The following is a 20,472-nucleotide window of genomic DNA, read 5'->3' as shown; positions in this document are numbered from 1 at the left end:
GCATGTGAATGATTTTAGGAACATGTGAATGATTTTTGTTGATGTGAGATCGTTCTTGGTGAAATTAATCTGTTGATCGCTCCGTGATAGGTCATTGCAACTGTGAAAAAATTACATTTGAAAATTCCCTTTACCAACTCAGTATTTTTAGCTCACCTGGATTTTAGTTCGGTGAGCTTATGCGATCGAGCATTGTCCATAGGTAAGTGAGTGAGGGAGTGAGGGAGTGAAGGAGTGAGGGAGTGAGAGAGGGATTGGGTCTGCAAACACTTCAGTCATTATCGCTTAAACCAAACACATGATTTTGATGAAACTTGGACATAAGCTTCATATCTGATGTCTAATGAATGTGAATTAATCACATCAAAATCTGCGCTCAATAAGGGGAACTATGGGGGTTTTGACCCCCACAAAATAGGTATTTGATCTCTTCTCCGAAACTACACACACAATTTTGAAAAACCTGATCACACCTTCATCACCCATGATGTACCAAAGTTTGTTCACAGCATTAAAAATATCAGGGTCTGAGAGGGTCCGTGGGGGGTTGAGTTACTGTTGCTCCTGATCCAGGTGAGCTTCAGGACCCGCGGTCCTTTTTTTTTTTTTTTTTTTTTAGTTTCCCTGGATTGACCCAATGGTTGATCGATCCAAAATGGAAATGACAGAATTATTTTGGCCAGCCTTTCATAATGTTCATTGATCAGTTGTTTTTATCATAACAATGAATAAATTATTTGAAGATGAAAGTGAGAACAACTCATTCATCTGACATGTTTCCACGTGACGCATCACTGTGTAATCAGTGTGTGTGTGTTTTATGTACAACACCCGGAAATATTAACCAAAAGTTTCTGCTTCGTTTGTGATGTTCCGTGAACCCTTCACTGTACAAAATTCATTTTAACAACTTTTATACAAAGATTCTCCACTTTTACAAACCTTTACAATTACAGTTCATGAGAAGAATAAAACAATGAATGAATGATCAGTAACATCGACTTGGATGTTAAGTTTTGCACAAACACGAAGTTCATGTCCTGATTCCTCACAATCTCAACTCATGACCTCATTCATCTGTAAAATGTTTGTTTTCGGCACAAAAGAAGATTTCTCTCCCTCATGGGCCGATCCCCCTCCATCCCAGGTCACAACTTTGTGGATTTCATGTTATGAATTTTATAATTTATGAAAAATGATTTAAATTATGTTAGTCTTGTATTTCTGGTCCATAATGTGTCTTTGTCATAACAAAATTAACTAGAACGGCATCTGGTAGAGCACATACCTCCACCAGGCTGAACAGTTTATGTTTTGTATCCACTGAAAGACCGGATCTGGATCCAGACCTGAACCAAAGTCGAATCGGCTTGTTGTTGTCACCCAACCAACTCATTCACCAAGTTTTGTCATAACTCATTCACAACATTTTTAAATATCGTGGTATACAGTATATCGTTTTTGGCCCCAACTCTCAATGATGTGGAATCAGTTAAAAATTCTCTGTTCCAGATCTGGTTTCGGATCTTCACCAAATCATATGAATTCGTCCTTGTCACACACCCAACCTATCCACAAGATTCCGTCGTAGTCCATCCACAACTTTTTGAGATATCCTGCTCACAGACAAACAAACAGTCAAACATACAAGACAGAGACAGAGACAGACACATAGACAAGGGTGAAAATATAACCTCCATCCACCTTCATAAGCAGAGGGAATACATGGAATGTAAGAAAGTTATTTCCTGGAAATTTATATTTCCGGAGTAGAACATATTGTTATGAATTTTGGGGTAGTAATATATAGATTCAGGTAGATCTGTACAGGTAGATGTTCTGATGATCAGGGTAGGAAGAACCATTTTGATGTACATACGTCAGGGACCTGTTTAGCCTGGATATCGGATTAAGCTTGTATATTTGTGGTCATACGAGGATGGCCTTGTGCTACTTATCGTAGGGATTATGCTAATTCCCCTGTGTGTGAGACCATGTGATTTATCCATTGTCCCTTATGGCACTACACCAATAGACACTAGGCAGGCCCATTAGCACCACACATACTGATTGAATTCCCCCCACAATAAAACTCACCGTAAGTGCAGGCAGTAAGCGCCCACGCATTGCGCCAACATGGCGATAAAACATTGCTCAGGCCGGCTGAGGCCATGCCCACCACACGACGGATTGGTCGAGAGGTTTGATGGGGAGATTACATCAATGTAGGGAGGGCTAATCGGCATGCAGCTGAAGCCCAGAGGCAAGAAGGAGCCAGCTGATTGGCTAAGGGGAGATTTTCAAAAGGTGAAGAGAAACCGACATTTTTCTCTCTCCCCGCTCTCTCTTGCGTTGGACCCTCTCTTGCGTTGGACCCTCTCTTGCGTTGGACCCTCTCTTGCTTCGGACTTCTCACGCTTGTGCCTGCTTGACTTTCTGGACCTCGGAGCAAGCGGTTGTGTGCCGGCATCGTCTCCTCATTCCCCTGTTTGTTTGGACGTGAGGAGGAAGAGCACGGATGAAGAGCTGGGTTCTCTGTGCGAGTGATGCGTGTGCACGGGCGGCTTGCCACTGGAGCATGATGAGGCAGGGGTGAGAGAGACGTCCAGTGAGGCCTGGCAGTGCGCGAACAAGGCGGACTGAGGCCTACTTCCCGCCAACGACCGGGCGGTTCCCGCCAACGCACCGGATGAGCCGACGAAATCCGACGAGACCCCGACTGGTTGAGCTAAGCCAGCACACACACACCCTGTTATTTTTATTTATCTGTCCTGTGTCTGTGTTTAAGTCTGCTGTGGGGACATCCCAACTTCGGACATTATCTATTATCGTGCATGTTATTTTGTATTCCTGGCATTCCGTTGTAAATAAATCCTTATATTGAAGGAGCTGGGGCTCCCACGTCTATCGGAAGAATGGACGCGACAAAAAGCTGGAATTCATCTGAGTTGCTTTAATCAAACCAAACACTCAGGCACTCTGAAAAGCCCGTTTATCGGGCAGCAATATATATATACATATTATCCCGGAGCGTTTGCCCAGGAAAAACGAGAGGGGGCGTGGCCCAGCATCCTGGCTGCGGCCTGGCAAGTTGAGGGCGAGCCTGCCCGGGCGTCCTGGACGAGCCCGGCATGGTGATCGCTCCGTGTCCTTGATAGGTGCAAGGCGATTGTGAAAACCCAGCGGTAGCCGCTACAATATTATTTTTACTGTATATTCTAAATCCGTTTTTGTGTGAGTTCATTTCCTGCAGGCTTTGAAGAAGACTGCCCGGCGAGATCACGTCAGGTAAAAGGCTTCGTCTTCTTCTTCCCCCCCCCCCCCCCCCCCCCCGCATATACAGTGAAATCCGCATTTGCGCCTGGGCATCGCCTTCGGAGTCATATCTGGCTTTGGCTATCCGTGATTTGCTCGGTATTAACCAAGAGGGAGTCGCACAACAATATTTTACTTCCTCATTCACGTCATCACCGATTTTTCCAATCATAATACTTTGATTTCCTGAATCCATGCTGGTTGCTGGAATTCCAACCGAAAGGAAAGGATTTAATTAAAACGAGATTATGGGTGGGCCAAAGAGCAAAAGCAAATCAAAATGGCCTCCAAATCAAGCTGCAGACGGTATATCCTCCATCACTGAAAGTCATTACTTGAAAAACTTCAGAGTTCATAGAACATGATATTCCACGCAGTGTTTACTTCAATTTTAATAGTATTAAAGCGCGGCGTTACGCGCGCTGCTTGTGAGCAAGGAGGAAGCGGACAAGCGGTAACATATAAACGTCTTTATTGTAAGACTACACTGTAACACTGAACTCCTCCGGGCTGGTCGCCCGGTGTATCCATGAGGCCACGCCTACCCCTCGGGCGTGGCCACCGCCCACTTGGTGCGTGGAATGATGTCACCACGCCAGTGGGCTTTTGTGTCCGCCACACGCGCCCCCCCAGAATTCCCGCGCACCTGGAGGGCCAGTTTGCGGGGCAGACGAATGACCTGGCCGAAGCGCCCCCTGGCGATCGGCGGCGTCCGGGGTGCAGGGATACCAGGTGGGATGCCCCTGGCTGCCCCTGGGATGGGTGCAGGACCGGGGGGCGCCGTGGCGGCGGGGCTGGGCGGTGCCGGGGGTCCGCCCGCAGGAGGGCGGCCCCGACGTGGGGGTCGGGCCACTGGCGGTGGATGGTCCACAAGCTTCATATCTGATGTCTAATGAAGGTGAATTAATCACATTAAAATCTGCGCTCAATAAGGGGAACATACATACATACATACATACATACATACATACATACACACAGAGATTACTGGAATTATAGATAGATAAGCATTATCAACATCAGCATCATCACTAAGCAAGAAGCATCAACCATGATAACAAGAACCACCATTATTAGGGCCGGTATCTATAACACTTCCCCCCCTCAAGAAAGAAAGTTTGAACATAGCGAAAACTTTCATTGTAGGCAAAATTCTTTACACAAACAAAAGTAAGCTCACCCCCTGATCATCAAGTCCTGTGAGCAACAACAATCCATAGTTCCCAAAAATAAAGCAATAATATTCTACACAACCCACAGAGATTTCCAAAGTTAATTCCCTCTGGACAAAGCATCAGCAACGACATTGTCCCTGCCCTTTACGTGCTCAATTTCCCAGTTGAACTCCTGCAAAGCCAATTCCATCTCATCAACCTCGGATTTTTGTTTTTTCATTTTTTGAATGAAAGTTAAGGGGTTGATCAAAAATCCAACGTTAAGCAACTCGACAGCACTTTTTCCGGGAGGCCAAGCCGAGTATTCACTACATGGACGCCTTTAGGAATGTGGATTTCACGGTTAGTCTGGGGAGGAAAGTTCACTACATGGACGCCTTCAGGAACGTGGCATTCACGGTTAGTCCATGTAGGAATCTGGGCTTGGCGGCTCCGTCGTATTCAGTGCTTCAACTTCTCCGGACTCCTAATAATTACGGTGGGACCACTTGTCACAGTAGTCACCTGACTGGCGGTGTCCTTCTCGGCCAGTGCTCTGATAATCCTTCTTTCGGGAGATGCCGTAACTCTGGGAGCCTCCATAGTAATATCGGCTGCGGCCACCCCCAAAACTACCACCAAGTTGTCCTCTTCTGTCGACCTCTCGACACCTACGAAATGCCTTCCCTACTGTTATGTTCCGACCCTCCAAATCCTTGCCATTCCAATTCTTCTCTGCCTCTCTGTCGTCTTTTGTGCTTGCAAACCTGACAAAGCCGAACCCTCTTGACTGTTGCGTTTCCCTGTCTTTTACCAACCGCACTTCCACAAGCGGCCCATATCTGTTGAAGACAGAGGTCAGAACTTCTTCCTTGTTTTGAAGTTCAGTCCCCCTACAAATAACTTGGCACTTTTGTCACCATCCCGAACTGGTGTGGTTATTTTCCCTGCTGGGCTCATTACCATAAACTTGACCACCGGCTAAATCATTCCCGATAACCACAGATACTCCCTCTACAGGAAGCGTGGCTTGTAAACCGACGGTGACCGGTCCTGACACCAAATCGGACTCCAAATGGATGACATGAAGTGGAGCACTAACACAGCCACCAATCCCCTGTATACGAACACTACCCCCCGTTGCCGTCTCCTCGGACCATGGCAAGATGCCTTCAAGCATTAAAGACTGATGTGCTCCTGTGTCCCTCAATATCCTAACCGGTCTCCGGTTAGTCGAGGCTCCATCCAGTGACACAAACCCCTCGGAAATAAATGGTCGGTAACCCTTTTGAGGGCGATTTCTCACAATGGCCATCGCATTTGGAGTCATACTAGTCGAACTCCGCTCCTGATTTTCCTCTCCCAGAGCATGACAGTTGGACCTCCAGTGTCCAGGTTTATGGCAAAAGGTGCAAGTCGGACCGGAGGAGAACCTCAAGGTCTGACAAGGCATGGGGGCGGCGGTCCGCCTCGAGTCCCCTGGACGACAGGTCTGTCTTGGAACCACAGTCTTCTCATTTCTAGAAGTCGGGGTGTCAAAGTGGACCTCATTTTTATCCCGGGGCCGCCCCCATGGATTCTCACTCTCCGCCCCTGATATACAATAGCTCCCCTGGCTAGGCCTGGGCGAGAAGTTCGGGTTGAGGAACCCCATCCTGTGTGTTAAGGCATAGTCATCTGCCATGGTGGCTGCCTCATACAACTTTGGTACTTTCCTTTCCTCCAGATGTATTTTAATGTCCTCCTGGACACACTGTTGGAATTCCTCCACCAGGATCAATTGTCGCAATAGTTCGAAGTCTTTCCCCACTTCTTTTGAATCACACCACCTATCAAACATGGTTTCCTTCACTCTGGCAAATTCCACATGGGTCTCCCTCTCCCTCCTCCTGGCATTCCGGAATTTTTGCTGGTAAGCTTCCGTGACCAATTCATAAGCTTTGAGAATGTGTTTCTTCAATACCTCGTAATCTGCACATTGGACAATTGGTAAAGCCGAATAAATATCTTGAGCTTTACCCACCAGAACACTTTGCACAAGTATTGACCAGTACTCCTCAGGCCAGTTTAACTGTCGAGCCACTTTCTGAAAGTGTGGAAAAAACTTGGCTACCTCCTTTTCATTGAAGGGTGGGACCAGCCTCACATGTCTGCCAACATCCCAGGTGTTCTGACTAGGTGTCGAACCAGTCAGCAGGGATGGTACCCCTCCCCGTTCTCTCATTAACTCCAGCTCCTTAAATTTAATTTCCTGCTGACGCGCCAATTCACGGTCCTTGCCCCAATGTCTCTGTATGCCTCCAAGGTGATGTCGATTCGCTCCAGCGATCGTGGACTCAATTTCCGATTCCAATCTGGGGAAGCGGAGTCAATCGAACCAACTCGCAGGCCACGTGGTCCAATCTCCAGCATGATGGTGGTAGAATGGGAAACCTCCCCAAAGACGATTTCGGGTATGTACCCGGTTGCGGTTCAATCTGCGAGTCTCCTCAATAACCCTCCCACAGCCACTGACTTGTACAGCCGTCCCCGGCAGCCCGCCGTAGATTAACGCCTGGTCAACACGCCGAAAAAACCTGGTCACTGCCGGTGATGCGCGTGGTGAAGATGGTGGTCGGCTTTCTCTTGCACCTGGATTGGGAGGTGAGGATACTCGGCAACCTCAACGAGGATACCCGACTACGCGGGCACCGCAGCAATTCGGCGGTCTCCTATCGTGCGGACTTCTTTTCAAAGAGGCAAAGTTCCCTTGTCCTGCACGTTCGACTCCTCGGTCTGGAGCTGCAATCCGAACACGTCTCCTCACGATCTTCCCCGCTTCTCTTCTTCCTCTCCCTATATCTTCCGGGTCACGATCCGATTTCCGGCCACATTTTACCCGGAGCGCTTTTAACCCTTTTAACCACAATAAGCATAATCAACATCAGCATCATCACTAAGCAAGCATCAACCATGATAACAAGAACCACCATTATTAGGGCCGGTATCCGTAACACACTTTAATAATTAAAGTTTTATTCTATTTCACAATAGATACACCGCCAATGAATGTTGTGAGATTCATCTTCATCTTCATCTTCATCTTCATCATCTTCATCATCATCTTCATCTTCATCTTCTTCATTAAATCTTCATCTGGATTCATCGTAGGGGCGGATTCATCTCTTCCGAAGCTGCTAACAAGGCAGGGAGTTTACGCCTGATTTGCTGACAATGATATCAAGTGGGCGGTGTCTGTGATCGAAGTCGCTGCTCATTCTCAAGCGGGCGTAGTCTCTCTCTCTCTCTCTCTCTCTGGCGCCACCTATCGGCCGTCGGTGCGTTGGGTGTAGCGTCATGGCGGCTGTGAGCAACTGCTCTGTGTTTTGGTGAGTCCGTCGTGAGGTTTCCCCCCTCTCCTGCCCTCCCCTGCCCCCCTCCCTCTCCTTTTCCATCCTGTGTGCTTTGGCATTTGTTTCCATCTGTTCTACACCTTTGCCTTCGAGAGAGAGAGGATTGAGAGCGGGCCCATTTTGGGCGCGGCCTACTGGCGTTGACGGCGCGTTGTAAGCCATTTCTGTGCTTATAATGCACGTTTATTTTTTACTTTAGTTCGTTTATTTAGGTTTGATACCCTCTTGTCCGGCTCGGACAAGCGGGGGGAGGGGGGGGGTGTATTTTCGCCGGAATGGCGAATGCACGCTCTTGTCGCGATGACTTTGAAGGCTTAACCAGGAAGCACGCGTTCGTGTGCGTGCCTCCGGATGGAGTCCCTGTCGAGGACATCATCCTCGCTGTGGGCAGCATTGTTGGGGATGAAAATATACGTGCAGCTTCGCGTATGAACCAGAAAGTGGTGTGTTCGTTTCGGACGAGGAACTCGTCCATGACGTGGTAAGCGCGGGAATAACCACGGAAAGCGGTCACTTTATGATGGCATCGCCGCTATTAACTCCCGCGACGAGAGTGGTTATTTCCAACGTACCTCCATTTATCCCAAATGACAAGTTAATGACCGTGCTATCACGGTACGGTAAAATGGTATCGAGGATTTCAACAATCCCTCTTGGGTGTCGGAATGAATGTGTTAAGCACATAATGAGCTTCCGCAGACAGGTATATATGGTCCTTCCAGACCGTGGGGACGACACAGGCCTCAATATCACTTTCAAAATTAATTTTGAAGAGGCAAATTTCCAGCTATACGCATCGTCCACCACCTTAACATGCTTTCAGTGTGGAGCGTATGGACATTTAAAACGTTCTTGTCCCAAAGCCTCGTGTGTCAGGTGTGGCAAGACGGGTCACACTGCCATAGTTTGTAAGGAGGAGGTTGCTCTGCTAATGAATACGCCCAGGGGGAGGGAGGTAAACGCTGCTCCACTAATGAATACTCCCAGTGGGAGGGAGGTTAACGTTGCTCCACTAATTGAGATTCCCAGTGGGGGGGAGGCTATCGCATTGCCACCGCCTAAAATTCCTAATGAGGGTGAATCCAGTGTTCCAAGCGTGAACGTATTTATTCTTCCTCAGCAAAATGTTGAAATGGACACTGATAGCAAGGTGGGGACGAGTAAACGAAGGGCTCCGGATGATAGTGACTCATCTGGAGCAGGTAAAAAGGTTGTGCTCGATTTTCAGGCTGTTAGTGAAAAAACTCTTCAGGATGCACCTGGAATCTCTCTGCAAAGCGCGGACCAAATAAATAAAGAGGAAAACCCAGAAAAGAGCATCAGGGTTCAGCCGCTAAAACAACGCGCTTCCATTACTCACACAGACGACGTTAATGATGTAAATAATTCAGGCCATGATACCGTGAATGGCGCATCATTGATCCAAGCGAATGTCGCCGAACAGGCTGACACCCATAATAAATCTGCCAATATAGCAGCAAAGGGCGGAAACATAAATCCACAGGAATGTGGGAATAATAATTTCATGCCAATTGAGGAAATCAGTAATCAATGTGCTGATGTTTCCCAAACACAGCACTGCGTGGACCCCCCAGACAAGGGAAGGCTAGGTTGCATAGCAGGAGAAGAAAACGGTATTGACCCAGACCCCATTGGACCACTTTTTGATTTATCAGAATCGGAAGAGGAGGTGGAGGTAACAGCATTATCACAAGTAATGCCAGATCAACCCCCAACCCCTCCCCATATTGTTCTCTCATTCCTCAATGAAACGTATAGACAGCGAAATGTCATCATTGGGGATCATTTCCCTGATTTGGCTCCCTTTATTCAGGCTGCAAAACTAGTCATAAAAAAATCTGAGGAACTAAACCTAACAAAATCGCAGTTTCATCGACTAAAGAAAATCATAACAAAGGCAAAGAGTGAGTACTCACAGGGTCAGACAAAATTTACTAATGAGTGATGAAGACGCTTAATCTTGCAACACTCAATATAAATGGCGGTGGGGCCAGTCACATCCGCCAGATCCAAGTGAATAGTTTATTCAAAAGGAAACAAGTCGATGTAATATTACTGCAAGAAACTCATATTACTGAGAAGGTTGAACATGACTGGAGCAGCATGTTCAAAGATAAATGTTTCTTCAGTAATATGTCATCTGTATCTGCTGGAGTGGGGTTTTTGCTAAAACCAGGACTTGTACCTGAATCTTGCCTCTTTCAGGAGGTGATTCGGGGACGTTTTGCCTCCCTAGAATTGGTGATCAATAGCCTGAAGCTTATTATTTTTAATGTATATGCACCAAGCGAGAGTACTGACCGTAAAGCCTTCTTTACTGAAGTGATAAACCATTTAAATTTGTTTGACCCAAATCAGTGCATATGCATGGGGGGAGATTTCAATTGTACGCTAGAGCCCAAAATAGACAGAAATTCACCGGAACCACATCCTGAGTCCCACGGTGACCTCTCCCAGTTCCTTTCAGGTGGGGTTTTTTTGGATGTATGGCGATTGATGCACCCAAATGACCGGCAGTTTACATGGTGTCGATGCTCCAATGGCCAAGTATCCTTAGCGAGGCTTGACCGCTGGTACATCACCCCACGATTAAGGAATATAGCAACCTCCTCAACTATAACCCCTTCCATCCTCTCTGACCACCACATGGTCACGATGGGCCTATCTTTCCCACAATTCAAACGGAGGAGCGCCTATTGGAAATTCAATACAAGCCTTTTGGATGATACCCTGTTTAAGGAAGCCTTTCGCATCCTATGGATAGCAATATTTGGAAAAAAGCCCCTCTTTGCTTCCACTAACCTTTGGTGGGATAATATGAAAACTCATATACGACTGTTTTGTCAACAGTTTAATTCCCACATCACCCATGAAAATCAAATCACATTGGCACGGTTGGAAACCGAAATTCTAAAACTGCAAAACAAAATGGCAGAGCAGGAAAATGAGGCAAATTATAAATTGCTCCTTGAAAAAAGGACCCAACTCCGGGAACTATTACAGGAGAAGGCTGCAGGACTGCTAGTTAGACTGAGAGTAAAAAGCATCAAAGTATCGGATAGTCCTAGCAAAGCCTTCTTTCACTTAGAAGCTGAAACGAAGCCTCCCCAGCTTATTTCATCAGTTAAGGACCCCAGTGGGAATGAAATTACAAGTTCTGATGGGGGTAAAAATCACTATTAGAAAGTATTATTCTGAACTATTTGCTAAAAAAGATATAAATGAGGATAAAATAAAATGTTTTACCTCCCATCTCCCAACCCTAACTGAGACTCAACGCCTGGAGCTGGATGTGCCCTTAAGCCTTGATGAATTACAGCGTGCCCTGGTTGGAATGGAATCTGGAAAGGCTCCTGGAATTGATGGCCTGCCAGCTGAGCTTTACATGGAATTTTGGGACATCTTGGGCCCAGAACTATTGATTGTAATCCAAGAATCCTTGCGAAAAGATGTAATGCCACTAAGCCTAAGGAGAGCAGTGGTGAGTCTTCTCCCAAAGTCAGGAGACCTCTGGCGGATGGAGAATTGGAGACCGGTTTCAATAATGTGTACCGACTATAAACTGTTTTCGAAAGCAATGGCAAATCGCTTAAAAAAAGTCATTGGTGATCTGGTTTTACCTGATCAGACATTCTGCATCCCCAGTCGTTCGATTTACGACAACATTTTTTTCGTGCGGGATTTAATGTATGCTTGCCATGACCAAAATGATTTTGGAATATGTTTTCTAGACTTTGAAAAAGCCTTTGACAGCATTGACCATGTTTTCTTGTGCCATGTTCTTGAATCATGTGGGTTTGGGGTAATTTTCAGGGCCTTTATAACTTTATTGTACACTGACATCTCCAGTGTAATTAAGGTGAACAATGAACTGGTTCCCCCCATAAAGGTTCAGAGGGGGGTACGGCAGGGTTGCCCAGTCTCAGGTTTGCTTTTTGCGCTAGCAATGGAGCCATTTCTTTGCACACTGAGAAAGAATATCTCTGGCCTGACCTGTTTTCCTGGAAGCCCACCAATGACTATATCGGCCTATGCAGACGATGTTTGCGTCATTATAAAAAACCACCAAGACATTGTTGCTCTTGTAAAGTCCTTAAGAACCTTTTTCATGGCTTCATCTCTGAAGGTTAATTGGACGAAAAGCAAAGCTCTTTGGGTGCCATACCTTAATAGCTGCCTACCTGTCTCAACACATCTGCCTGCTCTTCCAGAAAACTTGGAGTGGAAAACAGATGGTGTTGATTACCTTGGTGTGTCCCTGGGCTCTACACAATTTGAGAAAAGGAATTGGGAAGGTGTGACCGGAGAAATAGACAGGAGGCTGAACCTGTGGAAAAGAGCCCTACCGCACCTCTCATTTAAGGGCCGAGTCTTAGTGGCAAACAACTTGGTTGCTGCAACGCTGTGGCATCGCTTTATTTGCCTGCAACCACCAGAAGTGTTGCTGGACAGGATACAGGCCAAACTTGTGGACTTTTTTTGGGGAGGCCATCATTGGCTGCGGCCAAGTGTAATATGCCTTACTTCATCGGAAGGTGGTCAGAGCCTTGTTCACGTGAGATCCCGTCTCATGGCTTTTCGCCTGTGCTCCATTCAACGCCTCCTATTTGGTGAAAACCTGCCAAACCATGCCTTGGCTTGCCATATTTTACAGCAGGCGGGTAGACTCGGCTATGGTCTCGAAGTATTCCTGACTCACCTCAAGTACGTGAATACATCAACGCTCCCCATATTTTACCACAGCCTTCTCAGTGCCTGGGAAAGACTTTCCGTGAGCCGTAAAGCAGACACCTACTCCCCAGGGATGTTCGAGGTTGAACCCCTGTTCTTCAATCCTCTCTTCCCTGATGTTCTCAAGAGTCGTCATTTGTGCCAACGCTTTATTGAGGCAGGCATAAACAAAGTATGGCACCTTCGGCCAAACTCCGGTGTCGGGTGGAGGAATGTGGAGGAAATTTCAACCTTGACGGCGATTCGGTCCAAGAGGACAATTGGAACGATTTTGAGGAAAGTTGTTCAAAAACGTCATCAGCTACAGAAACTTTGGACTTGGAATATTTTTGGACACCCCAACGAGTCCCCGTTTCCGAAACTGATTTTTGCCTGCTTTCCCAACGAACTTCCACCTGTAAGCACAGGGACAAGTGTATTGCATGCTGAGAGCAGCAAGAGCCTGTATAGGTGGTGGTTATCTCAAGTTCTTGGTATTCCTCCGCTAAATGGAGTAGCACGATGGAAGAGGCTACTCCCTGCCGGGCCCCCCAATGAACCTGTATGGGAATCAATGTATAGCAAGCTGATCAACAAAAGAACAGGTGATCTTCAGTGGCGCCTTGCCCACGGGATCATCCCATGTAATACATATGTATGGAATTTTGCCCCAATATCTGCATGTTGCCCCTTTTGTTCTGTAAATGAGGATGTTTTTCATTTTTTCATTGGCTGTGAAAGACTTTTTCCTTTATTTGAATGGTTAGACTTTGTGTCGTTCAAAATGAATTTCAGATTTACTTTTCGATCCTTTATTTTTGGGCTCAAAAAGAGACGGCAACACAACAAGGACTATGAACTGTTGTGCTTTTTTGTAGCTACAGCAAAGCTTGCCACTTACCTGTCCAGAAAGGAGAAGCGGAATGGTAAGCCCATTCATCAGTGCAAGGTCATGACGTTTTTCAACGCACTGTGTGCTGCAAGGCTAAAACATGAGCTTGAATTTTCCACGAGCATGGGCGAAATTGATGGATTTGTGGAATAATGGTGTTTGAAAAGTGTCTGTGAAGTCCGCCAAAACGAGTTGGTATTATTTTTCTCATGATTGTTCATAATTTCTACAATTCATAATAGTGCTGCAGAAGATTGCACTTGTTTTCGGTAAAAGTTGAACTGATCAACGCATATATCTGTATTGTTTCCTCGCTTCATCGTTTTCTCTTGTTTTTGGCTTTGTTGATTTTATACACTGTACATCCATGCACTTTATAATTTTTGGAATAAAAGGACGTCAAAAGTCTAAAAAAAGAAAAAAAAGAAAAAAGTCTCTCTCTCTCTCTCTCTCTCTCTCTCTCTCTCTCTCTCTCTCTCTCTCTCTCGCGCCCCCTGCTGGTCGTTTGCATGCTGGTTGTACTGTCATGGCGTCTGCTTGTGGAGGCCTGTGAGTGCTCTGTGTTGTTGCTCCATTCCCCCCCCCCCCTGTTTTCCCCCCTCTGTGTCCTTGTACCTGTTCGTGGAGTCTTCCTGGTGATTCCCATATACGTTGAGACGGGAGAGAGAGCCGGAGAGCACAGGGTGATCGCTGGTAAGGGTTCGCCGTTTTTGGGCGTCGCCCGATCGGTGTTTGCTCCTTCATCTTAAACCTCTATTTCCTTTTTTTTCCTTTCGTTTATCCTTCCTTCAGTTTGTTTTGTTGCCTCCCTTTTCCGAAGTTAGGGAAATCGGAGAGGTCTGATTGCTTCCCATTCCCGGAGTTCGGGTAGGGAAGATTGTATTATATATTCACCCTCCCCGAGTTGGGGAGGGGTTGTAAGTGCAGCTGTTCCAGCATGGCAGCTGCACTATCTCGATTTACGGCCTTTCAGAGCCTGACCCGTAAGCACGGGTTCTTTTGTGTACCTCCGGAACGTGAGGTTAGTGTCGAGGACGTTGTCCTCGCAACCGGTCGTGTTGTCGGGATCGACAATGTTGTTGCCGCTTCGCGGATGAACAAGCGGATCGTTATTTTTTTGTCCGACGTGGATTGTGTCCCACAAATTGTCGAACAGGGTTTGACAATCGATCCAGATTTATTTGTAATGATTTCCCCACTAGATAGCCCAGCGATAAAAGTCGTGATATCAAATTGCCCCCCATTTGTATCCGACGATGTACTAATTAAAGAGTTGTCCCGATACTGTACCATCGTGTCTCGTATCTCCATGATTCCCTTCGGGTCACGAAACAACGATTTAAGGCACGTGGTTTCATTCCGGCGGCAAGTGTTTATGATTTTAAAAAATTCCCAGAAGGATTTAAACCTTATAATAAAATTAAAACATCAACAGAACGAATATACAGTGTACGTGTCCACCAACGTTCTAAAATGTTTTGGCTGCGGACAATTTGGGCATGTTAAGCATGACTGCCCCCGAAAAGAGAATTCTCCACAAGTGCAACCTCCCCTCCGAACCGGGAATAAGCAACCCCCCCACCTTCCCACCACCGGTCCAAACCCTTCCACCACTGACCCAAGCCTTCCCACCACCAAACCAAACCTTCCCACCACCGAACCAAGCCCTCCTGCCACCGAACCAAGCCCTCCCACCACCGACCCGAACCTTCCCACCATCGACCCAAGCCTTACCACCACTGATCCCAATCTGTCCACCACCGACCCAAGCCCTCTTACCACCAATCCAAACCCCCCCGCCGTACCCCCTTCCCCTCCCCTTGAAACAGGGGCCCCTCCCTCTACTGAAGGATCTAATTGCAGCCATCTCCTGTTAACGATAGATCTCACCCCCCAGGCGACATCGTCCAATCACAGCTTGTTGCCTGCTATAACTGATCCTACCTCTCCCGCCGTGGTAGCCGATGGGAATCCCCTCCCGATGATCACGTCCTCCCCCCAAACCCTTGCAATCTCTTCCCACTAACCAGGACGAGTTTCAATTAGTCTGCCCAAAAGGAAAAAGACATCTGCAAACAACAGATGAAAACGGTCATCTCTTTAAAAAACCTACAACTGAAAACCGACAGCCCCTCCTCTCTGGCCTAGATTTGTCCCTCGTCACAGAAAATCGTTTCTCTGTATTGGAGGACATAGATGTGGATGAATCCTCGCCCTTGTCTACTGACCTAGAAACTGATATGGTTGAACCGCAAAAATTAGTACCTCCCCCCCCCCTCCCCTGAAGATGGCTCATTTCTCTCCCTCCCCGTCCCCTCCCTCTATGGACTATGCCCCATCCGATAACGTAGAGGGATGTGATGACGGTGAGGAGATAAATGATGAAAACCAGTGTGACACACCATCTGAGCCATCTGATATAGATGACTCTGTTAGTGAATGTGGTAGCCTTAAGGAAGAAGAAACCCCTCCAATCCCTCCCTCCGAGATAAAAAGGTTTCTTAAGGACACATTCCGAAAAAGGAATGTTGTAATAGAAACCTTTTTTCCGGAGCTACCTGATTTTATACATTCCGCTAGACTGATGGTAAAACGGCCCCACGTTTTTAATTTCAATTCCTCCCAACGTCACCGTTTAAAGAAGTGGTTGCAAAAAGCTAAGAATGAACTGCTATCAAAAAATTGAGTGGTGGTCACTCCTCCTTATAGCTGTAATGAGTTTTTCCATTTGTAGCTTGAATATTAACGGAGGATGTAGCTCTGTCCGTAAAGTTCAAGTAAGGGATTTTTTATTACAGAAGAAAGTTGACATTGCCCTCTTACAAGAGACCCATGCCAACGACTGCTGTGTCGCAGAGTGGTGTAGGCTCTTCCCCGGCCTGTCCCTCTTTAGTAACGGTGACTCCCGCAAAGGCGGTGTCGCAATAATTCTTAGCCCCTCCTTCTCGCCTTCGTCGCTTAAATTCGACGAAATACACAAGGGATCCCTAGCATCCCTAGAATTCCACTACTGTGGAAAATTCTATACTATTTTTAATATCTATGCCCCAAGTATGCCTGTAGCTCGGCGAGGTTTTTTTAATGACCTTGGGACACACCTAACGTCCCTCGACAGCCAAAACGCCCTAAAAAACCAAGACAATCATGTTTGTATTGGTGGAGATTTTAACTGCACCCTCCAACCCCAACTAGACAGGAACAGTGCAGAGCCCCATCCTGCCTCCACAATCCCTCTCACCAAATTTTTAAAACAAATGAATTTGACAGATGTATGGCGGGTACAGCACCCATCAATCAGGCATTACACATGGTGTCGATGCATTCAGGGTAATATTATACTTGCTCGCTTGGACAAGTTTTATATTAATCCTCCACTTGAACGCCTCGTTCTGTCATCCAAAATTTACCCATCAGGATTCTCGGACCACAGCGCAACATTTCTCAAAATTTCTGCCCCCTGCCCGAAACACAAGAGTGCTTTTTGGAAATTTAATAACAACTTACTTGATGATAGTACCTTTAAGGACATTTTTCCGGAAATTTGGAATATTCTGGTTGCCTCCCAAGGGAATTTCTCAAACCTCAGACAATGGTGGGATAATGCCAAAACGCACATCAGACTGTTCTGCCAACAATATCGTGCGTATGGTGTTCAAGAGGAAAGAAAAACCACAACCTTACTTGAAGATGAAATCCTGGAATTACAGGAACAGCTTCAGGGAACTGCAAGTGTGAGCTACCAGGGAATGAGGCAACAAATCCATGGAAAAACGGCCTTACTGAATTCCATATCCGAAAGGCGAGCACAAAATGCTTTATTGCGCCTGAAGATGAGGTACATACACGACCTTGATGCTCCAACCAAATTCTTCTTCAGCCTTAAAAGGGGGGCCTCTTCGTCAATGATTACACGCTTGCTCCATGATGGGGAACTCCTTTATGAAGATGGCAGAATCAGGGAATGTGCCCGGAAACATTTTAAACAACGGTTTATGCGGCATGACATTAACCAGGATGCAATATCGGAACTTGTTTCTAACCTTCCAACATTGGCGGAGGATCAGAAGCAGCAGTTGGAGGATCCTCTTAGGTTACCTGAGCTCACCGCTGCCTTGAAGGCCTTGGAACCTGATAAAGCCCCTGGACTGGATGGGCTGACAAGTGAATTTTTCCAGTTTTTTTGGGACACCATTGGACCTCACCTACTGCGGGTATTGAATGAATGTTTAGAGGATGGACAACTGCCGTGGAGTTGCCGGAGAGCAGTCACCACCTTAATTCCTAAGAAAGCGGACACTCAACTTATAGAGAACTGGCGTCCTATTTCTGTTTTATGTACGGATTATAAAATTTTAGCCAAAGCCTTGTCTAATCGAATGAAACCTTTTATGAATGTACTAATAGGAGAACATCAATCCTTTTGTATTCCTGGACGTACTATTTTTAATAATATCTTTCTTATCCGTGATACCATTCGGTTTTGTAACAATTTTAATATGAATGTTGGTCTGTTTTTTATTGACCAAGGAAAAGCCTTTGACTGTATTGACCACATGTACCTTTTTAGAGTTTTAGAGAATTTTGGGTTTGGACCTATTTTTATCTTGTACGTTAAACTTTTGTATTGTAATATATCCAGTGTTCTTAAAATTAATCAAGTATTGTGTAGCCCCATTGCTGTACAACGGGGAGTACGGCAAGGTTGCCCGCTATCTGGACTTTTATACTCTCTTGCCATCGAACCTCTTCTGCTCCAATTACGTACGCACATTTCTGGCTTCACTGGATCAATTCTTACCACACCGCTAAAAGTCTCTGCCTATGCAGATGATGTCTGTATTTATATAAAAAATAGTACTGACGTCACTGCGGTGGCTCAGGCACTAAAAACATATTGTCAGGCTTGTTCAGGCCAGGTAAACTGGAAGAAGAGTGAAGCCCTTTGGATAGGACCTGGAGATTGCCCGCCAATTGTCCTACCAGGAGGAGTGAACTGGCAGAAAAGTGGCATTAAATACCTCGGTATTTTCCTCGGAGACAACACCTTTGAGCAGCAGAACTGGGTGGGATTACCAGACAAGGTAATGGCAAAACTGGCCCGCTGGAAAGGACTTCTTTTTCAACTTTCGTACCGCGGAAGAACTCTCGTCATTAACAATCTTGTCGCCTCTATGCTATGGCATAAGATGATATGCCTACAACCGCCCGGGAGCCTTCTTATTACACTGCAAAAGAGCATTGTCGACTTTTTCTGGAGCGGGAAACACTGGCTCCAACCCCCCGTGGCATACTTGCCACTCGCTGAAGGTGGCCAAGGTCTTATTGATATCCGCAGCCGGATTATGGTCTTCCGGCTTCATATCGTGCGCCAACTTGTATATGGAGATGAAGCCCTACTCTGGAGGCCTCTGGCTAACTGCATATTACAGCTTACATGCAAGCTGGGTTATGACCGAGAACTTTTCTTGATGAACCCTCATCAAATCGATTCATCCTTGCTGCCCACCTTTTACCAAGGGGTGATGAACGCCTGGCAAGCCCTGTCCTTTTCCCGTGAAATGGCAACATACAACATGGAAATGTTGTTGAACGAGCCCCTATGCTACAACCCCTTCCTGGAAAACAGCTTGAATAATAGGGGACTCGTTCAACGTTTTGTTGATGCCAAGCTGCTGCGAGTGAAAGACCTCATGACAGAGTCTGGGAGCTGCCGGCTGAGTGCTGCCGCTGTGGCACAAAAAACCGGAATAAAATCTGTCAGGATCATCTCTCGGTTCCTTCAAGGGATATCCACAACGTATCGTAATACCTGCGAGGAACGTGGCCCTTCCCCCGAGGAAACAGCGGGTGACTTCCCCAACTCCTAGTCTTCAGCCCGCCACTTAATCTGTCCCCTGGCCTGAACAGTCCTGATGATACTGCATTATCCCTTCCCGCCTTTCCAAAGAAAACTCTGTACAACGCGTACGTTAAAATTTTATATGCAAAAACATTTTCTGAGCACCCGAGGCTTCGATGGCGGGATGTTTTACCCCCAATACCACCCAATTGCCCCAATTGGCGAAGTTTTTATCTCTTTCCTACTCCAAAGTATGTTGGAGATATTCAATGGAAACTTGTACACTGGATTTTACCTTATAATGTTTTACTGAACCGGTTTTCTACTGCTAACTCTAATCTATGCCCTTTCTGTGCATCCATTGAAACCCTACCGCATATATACCTGGAGTGTGAACGATTGTAACCTCTTTTTACATTCCTTCAGGAACGCTTTGTGAAGCTTGGTTCCCTCTTCAATCACAATGTTTTTATTTATGGTGTTTTAGGACCGTCTTCCCTTAGGAATGTGGTTTTAATGAATTTTTTAATTGGCCAGGCCAAGTTTGCAATTTATAAATCCAGGAAGAAAAAAATGGGAAACGCTTCTGACTCCTCATGTGATGTACTGCTCACCCTTAAGGCTCTTGTAAATGCAAGACTAAAGCTAGAGTACCGGTTTTTTAAAATGAACAAGAATTTAACATGTTTTAAAGAAAAGTGGGTTTTTAATGATGTCATATGCACACTTGATGATGATGATTTGAAAATAACCTTTCCTTGAGACCATTTTATTGTGTTTTGTTTCTTTGTGACTGAACATAACTGATTTTTTGTACTCTTGTAATAAAAGGAAGAAACAGTCTCTCTCTCTCTCTCTCTCTCTCTCTCTCTCTCTCTCTCTCTCTCTCTCTCTCTCTCTCTCTCTCTCTCTCTCTCTCTCTCTCTCTCTCTCTCTCTCTCGCCCCCTGCTGGCCGTTCGTGTGTTGGGCGTGGCGTCATGGCGGCTGTGAGCAACTGCTCTGTGGTGTAGCGAGTTCTTTGTGAGTTTTCCTCCTCTCCTGCCCTCCCCTGCCCCCCCCCTCCCTCTCCTTTCCATCCTGTGTACTTTGGCATTTTGTTTTTCATCCTTCCTATAGCTTTGTCTTCAAGAGAGAGAGGTTTGAGAGCG

The 20,472-nt window shown here is 46.2% G+C and overlaps 1 protein-coding gene across 1 annotated transcript in view; it reads right to left on the bottom strand.

Annotated features, from left to right (window-relative positions):
• Nucleotides 1-20,472, bottom strand: part of LOC137412341 (E3 ubiquitin/ISG15 ligase TRIM25-like) — a 64,232-nt gene that overhangs the window by 4,206 nt on the left and 39,554 nt on the right. The gene's annotated exons all lie outside the window — the stretch shown is intronic.

Source organism: Myxine glutinosa, chromosome 1, assembly GCF_964187855.1.
Source record: "Myxine glutinosa chromosome 1, kmMyxGlut1.1, whole genome shotgun sequence".
Classification (NCBI taxonomy): Eukaryota; Metazoa; Chordata; class Myxini; order Myxiniformes; family Myxinidae; genus Myxine; species Myxine glutinosa.
This window is presented reverse-complemented; position numbering and strand designations above follow the sequence as displayed.